The following is a 15,777-nucleotide window of genomic DNA, read 5'->3' as shown; positions in this document are numbered from 1 at the left end:
TCTGCTATGTGTAATCAAAGGTGGGGAGGAGGGAGGTGAAAAGATAGATAAGTGGTAAAGGGGAAGGGACTTGAGGACAATACAGGATCCTTAGTCCTTCCTTCTTCCCTCCTGCCCTTCCTCCCACTCTCCCTCCCACCTTCTCTTCCTGTCCCCCTTCCTCCCTCCCTGCCTCCCTCTCATCCTTCTATCCTTCCTTCCCAGAGTAGTCCACCTTTCACTGTTGGAGAAAGCAGGGGACAACTTTTGTACATTCAATGATAGGAACAGAGTAGATTAGACTTTGTTCTGAGGCTCATTTTTCACTATTTGTATCTCAGCTTAGACCTAAAAATATTGAACTGATTTCTTAACATTTCTCTGCCTCTGAAGGTACATTATTGTAGAAATTGTGATATAAAATGATATTTCTGTGTTTTTTTCTAAAACTTCATTTTTTTTTATAGAGGCATTGGTTTGAGAATAGAGGAACATCATTTTTAAAAAATAATGAATAACATCTGTTGTTATTTCTTATTTCTTTTAATCAGTCATCAATTCATTTATGAAACAAACATTTACTGAGCGCTTACTAGGTACCAGCCAGCCACTGCTTTAGGCTCTGGAGATTTAGCAATGATAGCTACATAAGTAACATTTTCATTGTCTCATTGTTTCCAAAGGGGAAAGGTTGGCAATTGGGGCATATTTCTGTTAGGCATTCTTTGTGTCAAAGGATAGTCTTAGTCATTCCTACTCAGTGAACAGGGGAGGACCAAGCTGTGTTTATTGTGAGGACCCATGTGGCAATAAGGGAAGCAGGGATGTTCTAGGAATCTAAGTACGGGAACCCTGTGTCTAACCCTAACCAAGGCTGGGACTGAATCTGAGGCTGCTGCAGGGATTTAAGCAGCTGGACTGACTGACGCCCACACTAATGCCCCCCCACTCATGTGCTCCGCTGGTCTTCGCTCCTTGTGCGTGACCATCTTCCTACTGACGCATTCTGGCATCAGCATCTTCTCTGTTTCCGTTCCCCACCTGCCCCCCATAGCATCTGGCTTTGCAGGCCCTTTATTACTTTGGCTTGCCCAGTTACTTTCAGCTTTAGCTCTTGCTGCTCACTTTTTGATTCTTTATTTATTTCCAAGAGGGAAACTCTGGTTAACTCAGCTAAGTCCAGCTTTCCTCTGCTTAGGCAGGGCTATATAGAGTAGGCTTCATCATTGGTCCCCCGAGAAACCCTCTGCCTTTGTGTATTTCTGCCTGTGGCTCAATCATGTGTCTGACTCTGGGACGTGGAAGGAAAGGCTCCTTCCATGACACAGAACAGGAGTGCCTAAGGTCATTCCTCAGTAGGGAAACCCTAAGAAGGACCTGGGGCTAGCTAGTCACAGTAACTGTTGAATAAATAGTATAAGAAAGATTTCTGTCTATTGTGGAATGGGTAGGAAATATTTGACATTTTAGACAAAAATTTGGTCCATTCACTGAAAATGTAATCAAACAGCCTTGGGCTGTAATACAGAGTTCATTGAGACTTACTTTTTTTTTTTTTCCTGATTAACTGTCAATATACTGAGGCATCTACTTTTCTGTATATATTCATATGAATACGACTGAAAATGTCTACAAAATTGGCTTGTGGTGTCATTTAAGTGATGCTGGGAAGGTGCTTAAATATCTTTTTAGAGAACAATCAACTCTTTGAAGTTCTATCATTAGAGATAGTGTGCTGAAGAATTCTTGATTTTCCTTCTAGTACAAATAGATACGGAAGGATAAGGTCCAGCTTTGAGGGCACCAATATCTGCCTGGAATGTTCCTTGCCAGCCTCATTGCATGGCTTGTTTATTTTTTAACATTCAGATTTCGGGGCAGTCATTTCTGATCACCCTAGTTAACTAGGTCCCCATCTTATTGTCTGTTTCGGGTATTTTCTTCCTAGAACTTATGACAGTTTGCATTTATCTTTTTGTTTACAACATGTTTATTTATGTCTCTACCACTAGAATAAAATAACATGAAGGTAGGTCTCTCAGCAGTTTCGTGAATGGGTCTGTCTCAGCTGAGTGCCTGGCACAAAATAGCATGAATGACTTATGGAATCAATGACTGAACACAAAGATTGACCCAAATTTCCTAGAGACTTGGGAGCAACTGGAGGTAGAAACAGACAATCGAGTGAGAGGTAAAGGAGTGAAGTCATCCTTTCCGATTCTCAGTTTCCCCAAAACTTTTCACATTTCTTCCAGGCTGTTCAAAAGCATATGTTCTCATGGCATAGGTGCCAAAAATTGTTGGCCACTTTTAAGTCATGAAGTCAGATTTCCTAAGAATGACTACAAAACCTAATATAGTTGTTGACTTAGTTAAGTGCCCTCCTAAGGACGTGAGAAAAAATCCTCGCCTTACCTTATATTCTTGTAGAATATTCTTGTATAAGATAATTTTAACACACATGGGAAGAATATTCTCTTGCCAAGCTATGCTCAATCATGTGATATAGCTAATGATTATTTTAAGTAAAATTTTGTAGAGAATTAAATCTCACAAATCAATTTTATTGTGTACGAAATGCCTAGTATATGCTGAGAACTGTGCAGGCAATTTAAAGAGCTTGTTGTCTCTGCCATCAATTAAGCTGACTGTGCTTTTTTCCTCGTGGGATCCAGTGTGCAGTGGTTGCAAACTGTCTTCTCTTCGGTAGTGTATGCAGCCTGTTACCTGTATGGGTTGCCCTAAGGGACCTTGAAGGCAGCTCTTTCCAGTGGACATTCATGTCTGGCATACTGTCCCCAACCTAGTCTTCAGATGGGTATGCATTGTGCCTTTGGAAAGCCCCAGGGCATAGTGGCCAGGGTCCACATTGGCCAAGTCATCATGTCCATCTGCACCAAGCTGCAGAACAAGGAGCATGTGCTTGAGGCCCTATACAGGGCCAAGTTCAAGTCCCTGGACACCAGAAGACTCACATCTTGAAGAAGTGGGAATTTACCAAGTTTAATGCAGATGAATTTGAAAACATGATGGCAGAAAAGTAGTTCATCCCAGATGGCTGTTGGGCCAAATATATCCCTAATGGTGCTCCCCTGGACAAATGGTGGGCCCTTCACTCATGAGAGTCTTGGTGCTGTCCCCTCCTTACTCATAACTACCAATAAATCCTACCTTCCTGTCAAAAAAAAAAAAGCTTGTTGTCATTTCTTGTTGAAAAAATTAATCAAACAATTATAATATCATTTAGTAAAATCTAGAATTAAATATCAAAATGAGCATATACATAATTTGTGGATTAAGAAGTCAGAGGGCAAAAGAATGAATGTAGATTAAAATTGTTACAGCAGAATTCATTAAAAAAATTAAATTTGACCATTCTTTAAATGGAAGGTTTTAATTCTCCATGGAATAGGATGGGGTAATCCTGTTGAGGCCTATGATGGTCAGTTGAACCTACTGTAGTTTCAGATCAGGGTCTTCTCTGAAATATATATCCAAAGACTCCAGCCTCCTATACTTAGAAAGGCCTAAGGGACTCAATCTCTTATTTCACCCGGCAAGTCAGATTGCCTGAATTTATGGCCGTCTGTTAATTTCCCTTTTGTTTTCTCCTCTGATCTTAATAAAACCTTTGGCACTCCAGCCTTGTCTCAGCTAGAAGCAAGGAAAAGGTATGAGTTTTCTCAGATTAGGCTGATATAAAATAAGGAGAAACCCCACTTGTGTACTCAGAACCAAGATGCAGCTCTGATCTGTGAGAGAACCCCAAGGGGAAGGTGATTCTCAGCTTCAATTCAGGGACTCCATCTGGCTGTCCTTCCCCATCTGTGTTCTCAGTGATGTTCCACCTGAAAATGGCTACTAAGCTACCCACTTACAGGGAAGAGGAAATTCAACTTTGTGAGAAGGTTGCATCTGTCAGATACCTCAGTATTTTAGTTGGTAGTTAATTTTATTTTTATATTATTATTATTTTATATTACTTATATTTTTTATGATTTGATGATATTCCAGAACATTTCTGGTAAATTAATTTCACTTTGCTTAAGAAGCTTGTGGCAACAGAGTGTGCCAGGTGAAGGTGTATAATTGAGTGTGGGTCTGTATGCACAACACATATGCACCCATATATTTCAAAAATATGAAATTTGAATAAAATCCCAAGTATTTTGATACTGTGATAATTAGAAAAAATAACCTATATGGTTTTAGAAGAGTTTAGTGTTCTTGAATTCTTTAACCACAAAATATTTTCTGATGTTTTCATCTATAGGCTTTTTGAAAATGATCTGTTTCCTTTGAAATTTCCCATGCCTACTTGTTTATCAGTTTGACATAAAGTAGATGGATTTCATTATAACATAATGAAATATAAACATAACATGAACAAATTTGAAACTCTGTATGAACAATGATAAGTTGTAAGAAAACACCACTGTTCATTTTTCCTTCTCCTCAAGATGGAATTAAATCAATAAATTTTACACTATTGATTTAAGTGGGATGTTATTTTAAAGTTCCATGTGTATAAGATGTGCATGACCATGTGTATATGCTTGCCATCAGGTTATTGAACAACCAAAGTGACAGTTTAATGTTTATGCTTGAAAGACAGAGATATAAAATATTGCATAAATTCATAAAGAGTAGAAGAAGTTAACTCTTTTTAACTAAATCACTAAAAGAACACATACTACAAGAACTTCTTTAAATGACTTTAAATATTTTCTTGACTAGTTGATCAAATCAAACCATTTTTTTTTTACATGGATCTAGTCTGTCTAAATGTAATAATACATCAAAAGCTTGATTATTTATAAGTTGATTATTGTCTTAACCAGCTGATTAACAGCTTCTTACATTTGCTTCAATGATCAAAATGAGTTCACCATTTGGTGGTTATTTGGGCAAGATAACGGTCAAAATATATGTCCAGAAAATATTTGATCTACTGGTCACAAGACTTAGTTTCCTATGGATTTCCAATTTCTTTTCACGTATACCTCTTCTTCATAAATCTCAGGGTGTCTTCCTCGCTGGCAATCCTTTTCTTCTTTTGTAAATCATCTGAAGCTTGATTCATAAAACTAGATATGGTTCTATCTATAACATGACAGAGCAAATTTGTAAAGAAAACACATCTGTCAAATTGCTGATTTAGTACCTCAAAGACTGATATGGGTGCTTTGCTGAGTTCTATTCATGACTCCAAATTTAGCAAAACCCATTTGTATCTGGACAAAGTCTAAATCTAAATTTACTTTGTTATTTCTGATTTTCTTTCTTGGCATGTCTAGGCTCATTGGCTAAAACAAAATTCATGCATTTTTGCACCAGAATGGAGGCTTCTGTTTGTTTTTGCCAAAGCCAATACGTAAAGGCATTCTTTTACTTCACACATTCCTGTATTTCAAAAAGCAGTCAGACATGCTTTTGAAAATAGATTTTTTTTAAGTGTGTGGAAACAGAAAGAAATCTTATGAACCGATTTTCACTGACTAACACTATTCTATTAAATGTTACCAAATGATATAATTGATTGTTGATAGTGAAGACATTAAATTTCTGTGAAAAACTTTGTAGATGGGAGGGCTAAGAGACTTATTTAATGCCAGTAGACGAAGTATCCTTGGCACAAATCTGGCTTTGAACAAACTCTTGCTGCCTGAAGCTCTTTCCCGTTTAGGACACCATGGTCTATGAGAATCAACCCAGGATGAGAGAGGATTGGCTCCCCATAATTTTATTTGAGCACTAAAAAAAATACATGCTCCAGGACCCCTACTTTACCCCACTTATCCTAAGGGGAGTTTGAGCGTCCTGTACCAGGATTTGTGTTCATTTTTATTGGTACAATTCAATTTGAGCACAGAATGCTTCTTTTTCTTTTTTAAATTTTGACCATTTTGATAATAAACATTGAATTGATCATCATAAGATCACCTTGTTTAAACTTTTCCATTGAAATTTTTGAATCAGTTTTCTACCTCAGAATAAGCTTCTTTGTTCAGAGCTGGGATTTACTTTTCTCCCCTTCCCAGGCCTTGGTAAAAGGCTTGTCCTTCGTCACAGGCAGTTTTCAGAGACTTGTTTCAGCAGCTTAGATGGTCCTTGTATTGTGTCTCCATTCAGATAAACGAGCACCTCTCTTGTTTTTGTGACCTCACCCCCTTGCTGCAATTCTCTGTTCCAGTTGTGAAGTCTTATACACCCGTTCAGGAAGTTCTGCTTCAGAAAGGTTCAATGGATGAGGCCCTACATCTTCTTTTCACCATAGAGCTCTTGATGTAACCATTGCCTTGAGTGCTCATCACAACGCTTGTAGTCAGACATCACCTACTACTATTTTCTAGAACATTCCTGATATGTACTGTTGGCTGTTGGTGGTGCTCAGAGACCCAGACTTACAAAAGCAACACTGTTTTATGGCACTGGAATCTCAAAATGTGGATTACTATAGCAGGGGATAAGAGTGTAGAAAACCTATACCCAGCCTTACGTGCCTCAAGCCAGAATGTGGCAAACTTCATTCTTACACATAATGCCTTGTCCAGAGTAATCACAGCTCCTGCCACCTGCAAGGGCTGGGCCATACTCAGAAGCACATTAGCACTTCGATGTTGGTGACCAGTACGTGTGTCTCTCCACACATCCTAGAGACCATGCAGCTAGGATGGTGGGTGATCTCACCCCATCACTAGATTACCAACAATAGTTGTCTCTACTGTAAAAGGGCAATTTTGCTTTAGTATCCAGGCCACCTGGATAGGCCTGTGCTGTGTTCTGAGTGAATTTGTGTTTGTTTCTGGAAATACCAATTTCCACACAACTAGTTTACATGTATAGGTTTTTATGTTTTGTTTCTGTACTCAGTGTTTAGATCTCGATAACCCTAAAAAAATCCCAATTTAAAAAAGTTTAAATGATTTTAAAATTTTTATTGCAATTTTAAAGTTTACTTACCATTTACAGTTATTACAAAATATTGGCTATATTCCCCATGTTATACAATACATCCTTGGGCCTCTTACATTCAATAGTAAAAACCACAATTTTAATAATTACTTATACTTGCTAAAAGTAATGGAAAGCCAGTGTATAATGCCTCAATCCTCAAGGTTCTCATTGGCGAGGCAGATGTGTTACTCGACCTCACAGCTTAGCTAAACAAGTTTTCATTATTACAAACTTCCAGGCTGGCATTTCTTGACACCAGGCAGACGTCAGGTTAAATAGTTTCTAATGGAGGGTGCTGAGTTTTGATGTTTGTCAGTCTGGCAGTGATGGATTCAAGACCAAGGAGACTCATTAAAATGCAGCTTTGGTTCTCAATCAGCTGTCAGTTCTCCAGCATGCATGGCAAAACCCAAAATGTCTTCTGGGCTTGGCTGGATTCTGATGGATTGGGTTGCCCCAAAGCGGAGCCAAGGTACATGGTTTTCACATGGCATTGGAAGGCATCGATCACTCCAAATGAATGCTGTGTATAGAAATCAACCGCATTTAGGGTAGAATCATTCCCAGGAAAGCTATGGCCAACTGTGATCATTTAGGAACATAATCTGATAATGACAGCAGTGTCCATGAGGTTGAATGTCTTTATTGTTAAAAGCCACAGATATTTTGAAATAAATGTTCAATTCATTGCATTTCAGATTGGCCAATAAGCACATGCAGGAATGCAGTAGCAATATTTATGAAAGTTAAATCTTAAATACAGTTCATTCAATAAATGGAAAGCAGTTGCCTAAATATTTCCAAAGACTATTCAACAATTATTGTTATAGCATCTGTTCTGGGAACGGCTGTGTATCACCCATCTGTTTGGTATCTAAATCTAATTTCTCTTTGTGTTATATTATTTTATCATTGCTTTAGTGTCTGAATTTGTACCTATAATATTTGGTTTAAAGAACTCTGTCTCCTATCCTAGAGTTGTTAATAAAAGATAGATGATATTTTCACACCCTTTGATATGCAATTTTATTTTCTCCTATTTCTGTTTTTTCACATTATTTATTTCCTTGTTGCATGTGCCAACAAGAGTGATTACTAGGAAGTATATATATCTTTATTCCACAGATTTTAAAGTTGGGGGGTTACAGAAAATATAAAGCATAATGCCTCTAATATTTGTTGGAGATATTATTTCTAAATGGAAGAAAAGAAAATGATAAAACATAGATAGCAGTGAAGAGATCAAATGAAAGAATTAATACTGGGCTTTGGAAAGACTCTATGTTTTCATTAAATCTCAGGGTTAGCACCAAATTTATTTGTTTACTGTGGGCTCTTACAGAAGGACATGTTCAATTAACAAAAATCTAAATTCTAACATTTTCTCTGGCTCCCTCATTTTATCTTATATAAGTCAGTAAACTTTAACAATAGAAAATCTATTATGTGGAAATTTATAAACTTCGTTTTTCCTTTCATACCACAATGATTCAACATGACTAGAGAAAAAATGGTTTATTAAGCTCAATTAAAAATATTTTGTAAATTTTTTTTATATAAAAACAGCAGCAAAACAAATTAAGGTCAAAAAAATTAATTTATGGATGTTCTGTGATATATGCTGAATATAATTATTTTTTGTGGTCCAGGGTCTCTTGTAAACCCCTGAAATTTAGAGTTTAAATAAAATTTAATATAATTTTATTATCTAAATATTCTGTGTATGTGTTTCCCTTATGTATGAGGTGACTATGTTTATTACTATTATTATCATTATTATTATTGAATTAGTTATGTCACAAAACAAAAGATATTTAAGATACAGCATGCATTGCAATCATTTACTTCACATTACGTTTGCTTAGTGAGTCCTTCATGAATCTCTCAGTGCTCTGTTCAAGGACTGTTTATTCTTTGTCCTTGAGTGTGAGCACACAGAGGTGGGAAAGAGTATTATTTCTCTGTTTCAAAGATGTGTGAGATTTGTAACACTATATGTGAGAGAACAACCTTTTAATGAAATGGCCATGATCTGTTGTTATTTAGTTTAATTTTTACCTTTTAAGTGGAAAAAAAAATTGGTGCACATTTATTCCCTCTTTGGATGTGCATTAGTTACTATGGCAACAATTTCATTGGCAGAAACAGGGTTTTCAAAGACTCATACATATAATACAAACTTAATTTAAGCATTGGATTGGAATTTATACCTTTGTAGTTAGAAATAAAGACAGTCACGTAAAAGTTGTTTCCTAACATGGAACTGGGGCCATGGCAAGTGTGATCTTTGCATATTTATAAATTCATGTATCCAAAGCAAGGGCCTTAATAGGTACCTATACAGGGAATTGGAATTTAAATTGTGAAATTTTTTTAAAATTTATTACATCAAATTTAAATACCTTAGGTCCATTCTTTTTTATTTTTTTTAACCTTCTAGACTCAATATTTTATTTTGATCTAAAAAAATGTGACCAATTTTTATGGTAGCTCATAGAGAAAAAAATGTGACAATGAATATATATATGTTCATGTATAACTGAAAAATTGTGCTCTACACTGGAATTTGACACAACATTGTAAAATGATTATAAATCTATAAAAAATGTTAAAAAATTGTGACCAATTTTAATTCTTCTTCACACATTTTTTTTTTTTCTCAAGAACCAGTCTGAAGTTATAATTTTCTGTCACTGGCAAGCTTTCCTCAGCTAGTGGTGTTGGATCCAATTTATTCTTCAGGGCTGGGTTAGATGTTCTGTATTGTCAGGAATGGATGACCATTCCTTAGAGAACTAAACAGTCATGACTCCCAGACTAAGCTCATGACATGCATGAAGTAGGCATGGAAAGGAGCAAGAAAGATTTTTAAGTAGGTTTCTTTTATAGATTCAGCTTATAACTGAAATAAGCCAGAAGCATTCCAGACATCAGGAGGTTTCAGTGAGCTGTTATGGTCTCTCAGAAGCTTCAAGAAAAAGTTCCCTTTTCTCTCCTCTCTCCCGATGGCAGATGGAGGGTGAAATGATTAATAACAGCCAAGCTTGAAGATGTAGCTTAGTGTGAAAGTCAAATGGACTAAAATCCCAGGACTGGTTACAATTACTCGCCCAGTTGCAGAAGATGCTTGACGCCAGCTGGCTCCATCCATGAAATAGCAGCAGGGTTGGTGTTTTTCCTCTGGGAGCTAGCACCTTAGAGGAAGGAGAGAGAAGCTGATCTAAGCACTCTCAACTTTTTCTTCCCGATTCAGCTAACAGGAAAGTCACACCACCTCTGGTGAGGCAGAGTGAACACATATGGTGGACAGACCACCTGGATGGAAAAATTAGGGGTTGGACAAAAGCTTCCCCATAGTAGTAGCTACAAATTCAGCCTTCTTAGTCTTTGTTATTGTTTGATAACTCTCAGCTTGTTTTTCATGTCTGTATTCCACCAACATGAGGAACCCTGACATCTTTCAGGACTCCTCTTCCTGGTTCTTATCTGTTGCCTTTCTACCTCCATCCAGCATCCCTCTACCTCTATACTTATTGTCCGCTTTCATGACCAGTGGTCGGCACTTAAAGACTGCTCTGTCTTCACTCTGGGCTCTCTCCCGACCCTGACCTACATCCACAACTACTATGCCAAGTGCCTGCCCAGGGTAATGCGCTATCTGCTCTCTCTGCACTTAAAAAAAATGAAGTATAGTTGACTTACAATATCGTGTTAGTTTCAGGTGTACAGCAAAATGATTCAGTTTCATATAGGTATATTTCAGACTATTTTCCATCATAGGTTTTTACAAGATATCAAATATAGTTCTCTGTGCTGTGCATTAAATCCTTATTGCTTATTCTCTGCACTTCTTGAATTGGTAAGCACTTCTGGAGAAAGTCACAACCAAATGCCAATTACTTAACCTTAAAAAATTACATTAGTAATGCAATGAGTGGTGAGGAAGCAGAGTTTAGTTTTGACTGAAATGCAAATTTGGATGAGCAATCCTTTATTAGTATCTTACTGCTTCTCTGTTTTAAAAATAACATCCCATGTAGTGATGGCTTCAAAACTTTCTATTTTTTTGCAAGAAACCAACCCCATCATTCCCTAAGACGATTTCACTTTCTACTTTATCAAAAGTTTAAAACTGTCTAATTTAGTCTCTCTCAACTGTCCTTTTTGCATCTCAGGCTTTCCCCCTATATTTCCTTTTATGTTCTTCAGTTTAGAAGTGACTGTCTGTTGTCTTAAGGGCAGCCCATTTCTCTGTGCCTGTCCTTCTGTCCTGCTGCATGTTTGGGGGACCTCATTTCCTGTTAGCTCCCTTCCCTTTTGCTTCTTCCCCTTTGCCTATAAAAATGTCAAAATTTTAAAATGTCCCTTAAATTCTTCTGTCTTCTCAAAAGAACCTCTTCTTGTTCAATGACAAATTCCCCAAGATTATTCTAGTTTGTTTTTAAATTGAAGTACACTTAGTTTACAATATTGTGTCAATTTCTGGTGTACAGCATAATGTTTCAGTCATATATGTACACACTCATATTCCTTTTTATATTCTTTTTGATTATAGGTTACTATAAGATATGGAATATAGTTCCCTGTGTTATACTACAGGACCTAGCTGTTTATCTATTTTATATATATAGTAGTTGGTATCTGGTAGTCCCGAACTCCTAGTTTATCCCTCCTCCCTAACCCCTTTCCCTTTGGTAATCATAAGTTTGTTTTCTATGACTGTGAGTCTGTTTCTGTTTTATAAATAAGTTCATTTGTGTCATTTTTAAAGATTCCACATGTAAGTGATATCATATGATATTTGTCTTTGTCTATCTGACTTACTTCACTTAGTATGATAATCTCTAAGTCCATCCATAATGTTGCAAATGGCATTATTTCATTCTTTTTTATGGCTGAGTAGTATTCCATTGTTTTATATATGTATATGTATATGTATATGTATATGTATATGTATATGTATATGTATGTCTATATCTATATCTATCTATCTCACAACTTCTTTATCTAATCATCTGTTAATGGATATTTAGGTTGCTTCTACATCTTGGTTATTGTAAATAATGCTGCTATGAACACTGGGGTGCAGGTGTCTTTTCAAATTAAAGCTTCCTCCAGATACATGCCCAGGAGTGGGATTGCTGGATCATAGGGTAAGTTTATTTTTAGTTTTTAAAGCAGTCTCCATACTATTTTGCATAATGGCTGCACCAAACTACATTCTCACCAATGGTAGGAGGGTTCCCTCTTCTCCACATCCTCTCCAGTATTTATTGTTAGTGGACTTTTTAATGATGACCATTCTGACTGGCGTGAGGTGATACCTTATTGTAGTTTTGATTTACATTTTTCTGATAATTAGCTATATTGAGCATTTTTTTATGTGCTTATCAGCCATTTGTATGTCTTCATTGGAGAATTGCTTGTTTAGGTCTTCTGCCCATTTTTGGATTGGGTTGTTTGTTGTTTTGTAGTTAAGTTGTATGAACTGTTTATATATTCTGGAAATTAAGTCCTTGTCAGTCACATCATTTGCAAATATTTTCTCCCATTCTGTAGGTTGTCTTTTTGTTTTGCTCATGGTCTCCTTTGCTGCGCAAAAGCTTATAAGTTTAATTAAGTGCTATTTATTTTATCTTTGCTTTTATTTCTATTGCCTAGGTAGATTGCCCTGGGAGAACAATTCTAAGATTTATGTCAGAGAATATTTTGCCTATGTTTTCCTCTAAGAGTTTTATAGTGTCTTGTCTTATGTTTAAGTCTTTAAGCCTTTTGGAGTTTATTTTTGTATATGGTATGAGGTTGTATTCTAACTTCACTGATAAACATGTGGCTGTCCTGCTTTCCCAACACCATTTGCTGAATAGACTGTCTTTTTTCCATTGTATATTCTTGCCTCATTTGTTGAAGAATAATTGACTGTAGGTGTGTGGGTTTATTTCTGGGTTCTCAGTTCTGTTCCACTGATCCACATGTCTGTTTTTCTGCCACTACCATACTGTTTCCATTACTGTAGCTCTGTAGTATTGTCTAAAGTCTGGGAGGGTTATGCCTTGAGCCTTGTTCTTTTTCTTCAGTATTACTTTGGTCATTCTGGATCTTTTTTGATTCTATATAAATTTCAGGATTATTTGTTCTAGTTCTGTGAAAAATCTCCTGGGTAATTTGATAGGGATCATATTAAATCTGTAGATTGCTTTGGGTAGAATGGACATTTAAACAATATTAGTTCTTCTAATCCAAGAGCATAGGTATCTTTCCATTTCTTTAAATCATCTCTAACTTCCTTAAACAGTGTTTTGTAGTTCTCTGCATGTAAGTTTTTTACCTCCTTGGTCAGATTTATTCCTAAGTATTTTATTTTATTTATTTTTTTGATGCAATTTTATCCAAGATTATTCTATACTTGTTGCCTCCACTTTTTAACAGTTAATTCAATCTCCAACCTTTGGAATTTGGGCTTGGTTTCAACACTCTATGGAAAAATCTCTGGTGATGGATATTTTCCTGAAGCTATATTTAGTAATTCCTTTCTTAACTTGTCTTCAGCTTTTGATTCTAATGACGACATCTTATTAAAGTCCAGTCTTTTCATGGGTTTCCACTTTCTTGAGTTTTCTTGACAGTTGCAGGGGTCTATTTCTTCCTTTTTCTCAGTCATAGGTTTCTATTGTTGAATATTTTCTTTCCTCATTATTTTTTGGGGATGGGAATAATTAAGTTTATTTACTTATTTATTTTTAATGGAGGTACTGGGAATTGAACCCAGGACCTTGTGCATGCCAGGCAGGCATTCTACCACTGAGCTATACCCTTCCTCCTGTTGAATACTTTCTAATGTTAGTCTTATGACTACTATGGGTTCAACAATGGCCTTTCTGCAGATGATGCTGGACCTCAGTTTGACTTCGGAGTCTCATTCTCTAATTTCCTGATGCTCATATCTACCTAATATTGCAACAGTGCCGAAAGAGCCTCATGCTGGATTATCTCCTTTCCCCTTTAAACACACTCCTTCTGAATTCTGATTTCTATAATTGACCAAACTTCTCTTCCAGTTCTCAAGTCTTTTTTTTTTCGTATTCACATTCATTCGGTTCCTATTGATCTACTTCCACCATGACTCTTGAGACATTCTTCCTAATTTTACTCCCACTACAACTGCCCTAGTTCAGACCTCACTTGTATATAGACTTAGATAATTTAATAGCGGCTTCTCAAAGCTCTCTCCTTCAGTGCCTTCAAACTTCAGTCTCATCTGTACACACTAGATGAATCCCCCTAAAACAAAACTCTGCTTGTGCTGTAACTTGATGTTAAAATTGAAGCTTCAGCAAGGCTTTTAGACCATAAGCAGATTTTCAAAGGAAACATCAGAGAATCAGCTTTACAACTCAGAAATTCTTCACTCATAAGGAAGGTTTTGATGAGTTACTGAAGTTACGAGATGATTCTGAGGATATTATTGGAGAGAGATGAACTGTAAGTTCCACCTTCCTTCAATGGCAGGGATGGGGAGATCTTCAAGACTGAAGAACAGTACTTCAACGGGGCCACGAAGAGTCCTTGCTACACATCCCCTGCAGTTGGAGGACATAGCAGGATGGTGCCTGACTCCTGCTGAGGAAGCTAAAGAAGTTTATTTCCATAGAATAGATGACACTTCCCCTCTGAGCAGGAGTGTCAGCCTGGTGTGGTTTGAAAGGGGTTCTGCCCAAGGGAACAAATATGAGAGTGGGGACTCAAGTGAAATGTTGGGGAGTGTATTGCCGGGATAGAGGCTGACTGGGGAGGGGGAGAAGCCAGCTGAAAGTGAGGTCCAGCTCCTGTCAAAGATGCTACAGGCAGAGCCCACAGGAGACTCTGGAGAAAGTGCTCTGAGAAGAGTCATCTTTAGGTAGCTGTTAGGTCCAGAAATCCTTGAACCATCTCATGACAGTACTAGACAAGGATGGATTCTTCCAATCATCAAGAATTTTTTTATACCCCCACCCTCTCCAACCCTACAGGATCAGAACTATGAGCTAGTATGTGGGGGCAGAGGTCCACAGGGTAGAGAGACGTGTCAATCACATGCTAGCCCCAGGGACCAGGCAGCCCCTTCTGCATCTAGAGAGGAGGGTGGGATATTACATCTGAATGAAGGTTGAAGGGTTGATCAATGTATTAGTCTGAAGATTTTAATCACTGAATTAAGATTGTGTCTGGGACAACGCAGTCATTTCTATTAAGAGTGAACAAAAATGTTACAAGATTCAGCAGAGTCTTCTTTCTAGAGAAGGACAGCCCAGCTGAGCAGCTCTAGAGAGACAGAGAGAGATCCCTTAAGAAAGAAAAAAGAAGTTACTTTTATGATGATGAGTCCTATGTGTGTGGTGAACTGGCTGTCATCGCCTACGTTTTCCCAGTATCTACTGGAATAGAACAGCCTTTGCGTGGTGGTTCCTGAGCACTCTCCTTTCTCCTCAGTGTTCACTTAGTTCATATTTTACTAAAGAAGCAAAGATCTGAATGCGACTCTTGCTACTCACTAACCATGAATTTTTGGACAGATTGTATAATCTCCTAAGACTTCATTTCCTTATCAGGAAAATTGACTATAATGTGTATTCCATAAGTTTATTATGAGGATTAAATGAGAAGAAATGTATCTAAAACACCTGACATTATATATTAGTTATCTACTGCTATATAATCAATTAGCTTAAAATTTAGCAGCTTAAAACAATGTACATTTATTATCTCACCTTTTCTATGAGTCAGAAATCCAGCTGCAGCTCATCTCAGTGCTATGGGTCTCTCACATGACTGCATAAAGTGTCAGCTGGAGCTGCAGTCACC

General features: G+C 37.1%; 1 non-coding gene across 1 annotated transcript; it reads left to right on the top strand.

The window, feature by feature from the left end:
• Window positions 1-2,608: 2,608 nt before the first annotated feature.
• Window positions 2,609-2,742, top strand: LOC116152374 (small nucleolar RNA SNORA70). The gene has a single exon (XR_004136013.1). It is a non-coding gene; the product is annotated as a small nucleolar RNA SNORA70 (small nucleolar RNA).
• The last annotated feature ends 13,035 nt before the right edge of the window (window positions 2,743-15,777 follow it).

The sequence above is a fragment of the Camelus dromedarius genome, chromosome 3 (assembly GCF_036321535.1).
Source record: "Camelus dromedarius isolate mCamDro1 chromosome 3, mCamDro1.pat, whole genome shotgun sequence".
NCBI classification, from domain to species: domain Eukaryota; kingdom Metazoa; phylum Chordata; class Mammalia; order Artiodactyla; family Camelidae; genus Camelus; species Camelus dromedarius.
This window is presented reverse-complemented; position numbering and strand designations above follow the sequence as displayed.